The sequence below is a fragment of the Marmota monax genome, unplaced genomic scaffold, assembly GCF_021218885.2.
Source record: "Marmota monax isolate L192 unplaced genomic scaffold, Marmota_monax_Labrador192_F-V1.1 WCK01_AAM20220418_F8-fsc00328, whole genome shotgun sequence".
Taxonomy (NCBI): domain Eukaryota; kingdom Metazoa; phylum Chordata; class Mammalia; order Rodentia; family Sciuridae; genus Marmota; species Marmota monax.
Genome location: NW_026693470.1, coordinates 529,003 through 539,605, shown reverse-complemented (window position 1 = coordinate 539,605; position 10,603 = coordinate 529,003). Strand labels below are relative to the sequence as shown.

At 37.7% G+C, this 10,603-nt stretch overlaps 1 long non-coding RNA gene across 4 annotated transcripts in view; it reads right to left on the bottom strand.

Annotated features, from left to right (window-relative positions):
- Nucleotides 1-757: 757 nt before the first annotated feature.
- Nucleotides 758-10,603, bottom strand: part of LOC124101677 (uncharacterized) — a 33,478-nt gene continuing 23,632 nt past the window's right edge. For 2 of the 4 annotated variants that reach the window (XR_006854686.2, XR_009228052.1), the window contains exons 2-3: nucleotides 8,182-8,243; nucleotides 758-1,660 (exon numbers count right to left, since the gene is read on the bottom strand). This is a non-coding gene — a long non-coding RNA (uncharacterized LOC124101677). The remainder of the gene's footprint in view (nucleotides 1,661-8,181; nucleotides 8,244-10,603) is intronic. The other 2 variants (XR_009228053.1, XR_009228054.1) reach the window with 1 other exon arrangement.

Here is a 10,603-nt window from a genome sequence, read left to right as displayed (position 1 = left end):
ACTCAAGAGGCTAAGGCAGGAGGATCACAAGTTCAAGACCAGTCTCAGCTACTTACAGAAGACCTATGCAACGTAGAAAGACCTTCTCTCAAAACAAAAAATAATAAGGACTGGAGATGTGGCTTAGTGGTTAAGCACCACTGGGTAACAAAAAATCCCTGGTACCAAAGGAAAAAAAATGTTTCAGTTCATGGTTGTTTGATCCTGTTGCTTCTGAATGCATCACAGATGGGGCAGAACATCATGATAGAAGTACACTGTGGAGGAAACCCCTTCACTTCATGGAAGCCAGGAAGAATGGAGAGAGGGACAGAAAGGGGCCAGAGCCACACTATTCACTTCAGAGGCATGCTCCCAGTGACCTCACTTCCTTCCACTAGGCCCTACCTCCCGAATAGTGCCATGGACTATGTACCAAAGCTTTAAGACAGGATTGTGGGAGACATTCCAGATCCAAACTACAATACCTTCTGACATCCTGCATACTTCAATTTGCTGAACCCAGTATCTTATCCCACCTAAGGAGTTATGGTAATTTTTTTTTAATTGTTATTGTGTGTGTGTGTGTCTATATATATATATATATATATATATATATATATATATATATATATACTGTTAAACTATATAGGATATGTATATATCCTTTATAGTTAATAGTAAAATGAAGGAAAATTTTCTTAATAGTATTTCCAGGGCTGTTGGCACATGCCTATAATCTTAGCTACTCAGGAGGATGCAGCAGGAGGATTGCAAGTTAAGGCGCAACTGAGCATTTTATTTTATTTGAAATAAAATAAAAAGAGCTAGAGATATAATTCAGTGGGAGATCAGTGATCAAGTACTTTTTTTTTTTTTTTACAAAGAAAAGGCCTTGGGTTCCATCCCCAGTAAAATATACACACATAGTAATTTCATGGGAATCAATAAAAACAATTCTCCCATGTAGTTTTTAAAAAATAATTTAAAATTATTTCATACTGTTCTTTTTTACTTTTTATATAAATTTAAGTTTTAAAAGTTACTGAATTTTTTATTTTAATTATGCCAAATTTCTTCTAATTATTCTTAATGTAGAAGCATGTGTCACTACAATTAAAATTTTATGAACATGTATACATTTTTCCCTGATGTTTTCAAAGGCACAGGCCACATACCTCTTTCAAGTCTATATTTTTTAATAGAATATCATTCCATTTGCACATATTTCTCCTTGGCATGATCTGCATAGCTATCTCTGATTTCTTCATTTACTCTCTATATTTTTTCCCTTCTGGGACAATATATATGCAAGTAAGTCATCAAAATAGAGTCTTTTCCTATATACCAAGGCTACAAAATCAGTTTGTTCCTGCAGTTTGCTCCTCAGTATCTTCCTCCTTGCTCTTCATTTTCTTCTTCATTTCTTCTTCCACTCCTAGAAGTTGTGGGTTTGTTTAGTCGGCTGGTTGGTTGGTTGGTTGGTTTTGGAAGGTGGTGGTGGTGTTTAGAGAGTGGAATTTATGTCACATAGGTAACTTAATCCTCGGTGCCAAATACAATTGTCCTTCTATGTCAGGGAGTTTCACATCCAGGATTCAACCAACCAGGAATAGAAAATACCTGGGAAAAAATTGCATCTATCTTGAACATGCACAGACATTTTCCTGGTCACTGTTCCCTAAAAAATATAACAATCATTTATATAGCATTTACATTGCATTAAGCATTATAAGTAATCTAGAAATGATTTAAAGTATATGGAAGGATAAATATTCAGGTTTTATGCAAATGCTCTGCCATTTTATATAAAGGACTTGAGTATCCTCAAATCTTGATATCTGCAAAGGTCCTGGAATTAGTCTTCCATAGGTACCAAGAGATAACCACATGAGTTTCTTTTTCCAAAGACCATGGAAGCTTTGTCTATGTTCCTCTTCATTGCTACCTCTCATTCTTTTGCCTCCTTTCTTTTACCCCCAAGCCCATGGAAAGTAAAACTTATAAACAAAAATCCCCTTAAGGCTTATAAAAATAACAACTGACCCAGTGTTCTACATACTCTGTCACTTGAACTTCATAACACTGCCATGAGGTAGGTACAAATGCAAAATCTTCAGGCTCAGAGAGGGTAGATGACTCATCTGAAATGACCTGAATGTTAAATGATGGAATAATTATTTGTTCTTAAACAGTCTTTTAGTGCCAATCTCTAGCCACTGAGACACTGGTCAGGGAAGTTGACAAGGAGTAACAAAATAGTTGTTATTCCTTGAGAAAAACTGCAGCTGTTTTAAAAAAAATAATAGAAATTGTTGAGATGTAGAACATTAGCAATATTTGGTCCTTGTCTATGAGGAAAGGTAATTTTCTTAGTCCATTTTGTGTTGCTGTAACAAAATGCATGAGGCTAGATGCCTTACAAAGGAAAGAGTTTTATTTAATTCACAGTTCTGGAGCTCTAAGAGCATGTACCAGCACCTGTTCAGCTTCTACTGTGGGCCTCAAAAAGATTCAACTCATGAAGAAAAATGGAAAGCAGAGCATGCAGAAGAACACATGTGCAACAGAGACCAAGGTGAGGTAACAGACTTGCTAACTTGCGTTACAACGACCTACTTTCATGATGACAAATCCGGTCCTGTCAGTGAGAATTCACTCCCAAGGGCAGGGGGGTGAACAATCCCTCTTGAGGATCCTTGACTTCTCCATACTGTTAATTGGAGACCAGGCCTGCCCTTGAGTTTTCATGGGGACAACTGCAGTCAAACCATAGCAGTAGTAGGATCATGATTTTAGATTCTTCTTTTCTAGTTCTCTAGGTTTTATTCTAGGGTGACTCCTACCCAATTTTATTTGACTAGAACGCTGATAAAGCTAGATTAGGCCCCAGGATGATTCAAGTTGACATTATTGATGAGCACAGTTCTCAGAGTCCCAACAACTTTCAGAAGCTGCCTTCCTGTGCATACTTCCTTTCTACCCCATCAGACCTCTGACTCAAGACCAAGCTTCATTTGTTTCTCAGCAGCCACTTGAGGACAGCAAATCCTGAAAGATTCTGCCCTTGTTGCTGGGCCTTCCCTACCTAGTCCCAAAGATTCCTCTCCTTGGATTCAAATTAACCTTGCGTTGAATTGGCTTGGATATTTTTTCCTTCCCCTGTACATTGACTCTAATCCAGAAGTTTCTATGGCCCTGGCTTCCTGGAAAAAAAGAAGCTGCCCTTTCCTTTGTCTCTTTTCCTTTTCAGTTTGCTCAAAATATTCATCACCAACCCATTCAGGTTGTTTTTTTTCCTCAAATAAATCTCATCTCCTTTTTAGTACACTTACACTATTCAGCTGGCCCATTCATGGTGGGGCCTGGTGACCACAGTAGCAGGTGCCACTCTTGGGGAATGCATCTACCTTGCATAGAGTCTTCCAACACCAGCTGATACTTCCTGTTTGAAAGCTTGAGCCAAAAGTAGACCCACCAGTAAGTCAGTTTCTAGCTGGGGGTAATTTTCTAATTCTCAGCTTATTTGCACAACAGAAATAGAACTAAATTCAGGGATATCCATGTCTGCCCAGTAGCCAGCTGGGCCAGCCTTATTCTCTTCTCCCCATTCTCTCTCAAGCGTCATCTGTGAGCTCACAGTCTTCCACATAAGAGAACCATCCTTTAGCCTAGGATGTGGGACATTCTTACAGTACTATTAACAGTACTTTTCATATATCAGTATTTCATACACAGTAGTTAAAATTTTTGTCATGGGTGAGTACCATCTGTACTATGGATTTCTTCTTTACATCAAATCAGTTTTTAACTTTAAACTGAATTTACTTTCATGTTGCCCTAAATAATATATCTTTAAAATCAGTGCTTGAGTCCACTGCTTATATATTTTAACTAAAAAAATACTTATGAGAATTGAGTCCATCTGTGTCGATGTAATTCAACAATTTATTCTAGTAAATTCTTGCCACCTAAACTGTTTGCCAACTAAAATCACCTCATATACTATGAATGGTACAAAAAAATTTCCTTTCCCTCCTTTATTTCTCTTCTCCTCCTCATGTTCTCACCAACAATTCCATTTTGCATCTAATAGGTCCCCATCTTCTGTGACTCTGAAAACAAGACACAAACTAAGGGGAAAGGCATTGATCAACCAGGATGGAAGGAAGAAGAAGAAGAAAGAGAGAGAGAAGAGAGATCAGGCTGAAGGGAACACTAGGGAGACAGGGCTCTCACTCCTCCCCCAAGTGCTGCTCTGTTCACACAAAACACTGTCATCGTGTTTGGATATCAATCACCCAGGTTGGTGCCCCACTTTGAGAAGGAAACCCATCAGAAATCTACGTGCTCTGTAAAATATATAATGCAGCACAAAAATAAGGAAAACAATTCCCATGAGATTTATGATAAATTAAACATAGTTGTAAATAGATTGAGAGGAGAGTTAAGGCTTTTGTCAGATTGCGCTGAAGAAGAAGAAACTGGGGCTTACTGGGGGCCAGGCTCACTTCTAGGCTTTAATTGTTGAAGGACATTTACAATTCCAAGACATAGACATCTAGGGCAATAAAGGAAGACAAGAACTATTTTTAAAAGGGCCAGAAAATTGGTGACTCTAGCTATTTCTAATAGCTACTTAAACTGGGCACCTACCATATGATGGGCACATTTACAACAACTTCAAGCAAAAAAGAATTGTTAGCTTCATTTTGAGATTAGGATGTTGTCTTAGTCCATTCACTGCTGCTACAGCAGGATATCAAAGAATATGTAAATTATAAAGAAAATACATCTACAGTGCATTCTACTGTCATATGTAACCAATTAAAACAAAATTTTTTAATATTTATTTTTTAGTTATAGGTGGACACAGTATCTTTATTTTATTTTTATGTGGTGTTGAGGATTGAACCCACTGCCTCAAACATGATGGGTAAGCACTTTACCTCTGAGTCACAGCCCACCTGTAAACAAATTTTAAAAATTAAAAAAAAAAAAAAAAAGAAATCTGTTGGCTTGTAGTTCTGGATGCTGGAAGTCCAAGATCAAAGGGCTATCTGTTGGTGAGGGCCTTCATGCTGTGTCAAAACAAAGCAGAAGGATAAGGGAGCACATGAAATTTGGAGCGGGATGCAAGCGGGAGTTGAGCCTAGAACAAATCCACTATCACCATCACTAACCCATTCCTATGATGACAGTCCTAGTCCATTTGGGAGGGGAGCTCTCATAACCTAATCATCTCTTAAAAGTCCCATCTCTCAATATGGCTACAATGGTAATTAATTTTGACATGAATTGTGGAGGGACATTTAAACCATAGCGGACACCAAGGATCAGCTAGCAAGTTTCTGGATCAAAATTAAAAACTAAATTTTTCCTGCTCCAAAGGCTATGCCTCATCATTATGAAGATTCTGATGATTCCAGATCATTCATACAATATCTTTAAATCAAATAGAAAGAATAGATTGGGCAAGCAGTATATAATTAATCATTTATGTACCTTTAACTCTATCCTGTTTACTACCTTGTCCTATCTTAAACAAGTTTTTAGAAAGAGTTATAAAAACATGTTTATAAATAATTGACTAGAAATATAATAAATTGTATTTAGTTTGCTTTAGTTTGATTTTTTTTAGAAAAATAGAACATGGCTTTTGAACTTTTTTGACCTTGACCAACAGAATGAAAATCCCTTTACATTATACCCTAATACCCACAAATATACATCTATGTTACAGAAGTTTTACAGAACAATATCTACTCATGAGAAGTACTGGGACATTTTAGATTCTGTCTAGTCTTCTTCTTTCTTTCCTTTTTATTTTTTCTGTTTCATAATCTTTCTTATCTTTTTTTTTTAATTGTGGTAAGACCACAATAGGAGATCTACCCTCTTAGAACTTTTGGTGTACACAGTGTTGGTAACTACAGGCATGATGTCATGTAGAACATACTTGTTTTGCATAACTGAAACTTTATATTCATTGAACATCTCCCCCATTTTCCCCTCCCTGCAGGCTCTAACAACCATCCTCTCTCTGCTTCTATGAGTTTGACTATTTCAGTTATCATATATAAGTGGAATCATGCAGTAGAAAACAGATTAGAAGTCCCTCAAAACAATTAAAATAGATATTTTCATTTTTTGTCTTTTCTTTTTTATTGCTGGTCTTAGACCACTTTACTGATGTCAGGATCCACTATACTGCTTTTGCAGCTAAGAAGCTTGAAGCCAAGTTCTAAAACTACTCTTTTGCCTTAGGTTACACAAAAGAACAGGTAAAGACTTTGTGGGGGGGGGGGTAGCAAAGACAGATGTAAAGGGAGGAAAGAAGATAAATTTTTAAAAGTAACTATTGATGGCAACTCAGTGGAAATCTTAAGACACCCTTATGCATTTTTAATTCTTGAAAAGAAAAGAAGATGCTGCTTATATGCTGCTTTTTTCCCTAAAGACTGATCAAAGATGATAAGATAACACATTTACTTCACTAAGCAGACATTTCAATGTCCAAAGGAAACTAAAACTCAAAGGTTAGGTCAGCTTAGGTAATATTCATCTGTTCATTTGTTAACAGGGCACATCTCTCTTTGAAGCAAATGCACCAAAGAATAGGTGGATCATTGTCCACTAGATGGCAATATCGAACAGAAATAGCCTTTGCCTGAGCCTCCTTCCTGAGGCTAGCATGGTGTGTGCCTCAAAGGAATTTTGAAATCTAGGGTTACCGATAATTCATATAAATTCTGCCTGCAAGTTTGCTCACTGCTCCTAACATCTTTCTACCTTTTCTTGGAACATTCCTGGATTTCCACTTCATTCTTGCTGACAGGCTGGCATCTAAAATTAGTAACTTCATTGACTATTTCCTTATGGCAATGCAGATGAGTTGCTGCTGTGTAAAGTCAAAATCAGTATACTGTCTGCATCTGTTAATAATCTAAAAGGTAACAATATGCACTAAGCTTTTATTTTAGCTCCTTTCATCTAACATCTAAAAAACACTATGGGTCCTGATGTCATTTCCCATTGCTATATTTCTTCGTTGCTCTATAAAGCCACTGGAAATATTTGATGAACATTTTGGTTGTTATTGCTCAACTAGAAAGATTGGTCTTCTTGGATACACACTGGCAATCCATTTTCCCTGAAAGAGCTAATAAATGATAGATGAAAATGTATCATAAACAAAAAATGTATACTTTTTTGCAATAGTAATAGCCTTTTGAAATAAATACATGTATGAGATTTTAAAATATTAAAAAATCCTCATGGGTGATGAAGGTTTGCATAATTTTTGATTTGCATAATTGATAATATTTTTTAAAAATTTTTTTAGTTGTAGATGGACACAATACCTTTTTTTTATTTATATTTATGTGGTGTTGAGGATTGAACCCAGTACCTCACACATGCTAGGCAAGCGCTCTACCTCTGAGCCACAACCGAGCCCCTATATTTGCTTATTTTTAGAATATTTTTGAAATATATAAAAGAGAAGATATTTATGAATCATTTTCTTTTGCTATTGATATTTGCATATCATTTGAGCTTTGTGACTATGTATTATTTTACCAATAGAATAATAAAAACATTTTTAATTATAGAATGATATATAACTGTGAGTGAAAACATTAATTTTATTATGATGCAATCTAGTAAGTTATTATTAGTAGGTCAATGAATCCTCACACCACTTAGGTGCTGTATAGTTTGATCTTTAATATGACTTGCTGATTTTGGAAATAATTTCTGGACCTAGGTCATTTTTACCATATTCTTATGTATAATTTAATATACTTCTTAAAGTAGAAAGAAGTTGTTCATTATTCTTATTATGAAAACAGATAACCAGTAGTAGTACTTATAGTTCTAAAAAACAGCAAAATCAGTATATTTAACATTTTACTATTCTTGAAGCTACTCAACTGATGGTTTATAGTTTTATAGTCTAAGAAGCACTCTGGCATACATTCGTTCACTCGGTACTCCTAATGATTATACAAGACAGATGGGACACATAGATATAAAATTCTAAGACATTCAGAATATCTGTAAAAGGTGGGGTTCTCTATATGTGGAAGGACCAACCATTTGATTTCTGAGTTCAGGTCATGTGTCTTGCATTTTGTGGTCCTAGAGACTGGGCCTCCAAACATTTCATAGGTATAGATGAGGAAGAGGAAGACTTCTTACCAGTCATTTAAAATTCTGGATGCTCTGTGTTGCTTTTTCTTCCTCTTCAGGCAGGGAGTTGGCTGGGGGAGGGAAGAGGAACACAGAAGGACAGGAATCATACAGAACAGGCTGTGCCCATTATGTTCTCATTCCCAATGTTGAACGAGTTCTTTATGGCAGCTCTCTTAGGTACACAATACAGACCTTATTAATGCCGAATCTTAAAATCATATTAATTTGTGATATTGGTCATTGCCTTTCATGTTACATCTTCCTGCAGCATGTCCACGTGTTCATTCAACTGATGAAAACAGAAGTCCCCATTTGTTTTTCAAGGAATACATTACAAGATGCCCAGTGAATGCTTAAAGACACAGATAGTACAAAATTCTATATATATCATGTTTTTCCCTATCCACAGATATCTATTAAAAGTTTAAATTATATATTAAGAACAGAAAGAGATTAAAAACAATAGAACAATAATAAAATAGGCCAATTATAACAATGTACTGTAATAAAAGTTAAATGAATGTTATCTTCTCTCTCTCTTTCTCTCTCTCAAGATATCTTTCTGTATTGTACTTACCCTTTTTATGATGCTTTGAGATGATAAAATGCCTACATGGTAAAAGGCCTAAAGAGTGAATGATGTAGGCATTGTGACAGACATAGAATTAGGTCTCTGTATAAGGGTTACTTGAACACAAGCACAGCAATACCATGGCAGTGGATCTGAAATAAGATAGCTGCTAAGAAACTAAATTGTGGATAGAATGTAGTATGGATACCCTGTTGCCACAGTCTGGCTGGGCACAAAATCACGAGCCACTCAAGCAGGAACAAACTTTATTTCTGAAACTCCCGCCAATGCCACGCACGCTCCCGGGAAATATGCCGAACCACACATGCGGTGTTCTCCTGGGCCACACTACACCAACCGGAACTTCCCTCCTCCGGAAATCCCTCCTACTGCACTTCCCCAACCAATGGGAACTCTCCGGGAGTCCCACTAGAGCTCCAAAGTAGCAGGCCAAGGTGAACAGCAGGGGTCTAATATCCAATTGAATGCAGATCTTAACATAATCATATCATCTCCATGGCTTGCTGGCGTCACCTTTCAAACAAAGATGCCATGCATCATTCCTACATGGCTATGGCTCTCAGCATCTCCCCCCTTCTGTTTAATTAAGCAACAAGCAATGTGGCTTAGGGACCGTGCCTGTTAGGTTGTCCAATACAACATATGGTCCTTACCCGTCATCGGATGAGCTGACCTCTAGGCGTCAGCCTCCTGTCTTAGGTTGGTACCACTGCAATTGGATCATACCCATCACTGACTACCAGTCCAGCATACAGCCATACTTGTGGATAGGCCTATGCACCAGTGGGGGGTGAGGTTCTTTGCCTCACCTCTGTTGGCCCCCAAATTTGGTCTTGGTGCCAGTGGGGGGGTGAGGTTCTTTGCCTCACCTTTGTTGGTGCCCAAATTTAGACCATCACTAGTAGAAGGGAGAAGGATACAGAAATGCCACGACACCAAGCCAATTGATGGCTTGCGTGTGTGTGGTTCGCCGCGTGTGTGGTTCACCGCTTGTGTGGTCCGGCATATTTCCCGGGAGTGTGCGTGGCATTGGCAGGAGTTTCAGAAATAAAATTTGTTCCTGCTTGAGTGGCTCGTGATTTTGTGCCCAGCCAGACTGGCATTTGGTGGCCCATGCAGGGGACGCCTGAAGCTCGGAGGTAAGTAAAATTGCTCGCCCCTGAGGGAAGGTGAAAGAATGGGTGACCATTTCAAAAAACAATGTCTTCTTGTTTTGATTTATTTTGTTTTTGTTTCAAGCTGCCTATCCCTAGAACTTTCTCAGGCAAACGGGGAAAAATGGTTGGCTCAAGGTTTGAAGTTGTTCGGCCCTGAGGAAGAGAAAATTGATACAACGATTTTTTTGTTCCGTTTTTGTTTCATTCTGTTTTGGTTTTGTTTTATGTAATCTTATTGGGTTGCGTTATCTTTATAGTAGATTAGAAATTAGTGAAAAACAAACCGAAAGAGTGTTAAGTAAATTGTTAGAGGTCCAGACTATGGTAGAAAACATGTTAGATCAAGCAAAAGAGAAGGTCTCTCAGGCTATTCAGATAGAGGAAGAAAATTCAAAGGAAGAAAGCTTAGAGGACAAACAGCTATCAGGAGGGAAGCTACAACAGGAGGCTGCTACTAACTCCGTTCTATCACCAGAGGGCGTAATTCAACCACAGCTCCATCTATAGAGACAGCTGAGTGGCCCTCAACCCCAGTAGTTGATAGATGGAATCCTGAGGCAGGACCTCAAAGATTAGCATGCCCTGTACTTGAGCAGGCAGGAGGGCAACGAATTCACCATGCTTTAGATTTCAAAACAGTGAAGCAATTAAAGGAGGCTGTAACAACCTATGGTCCACA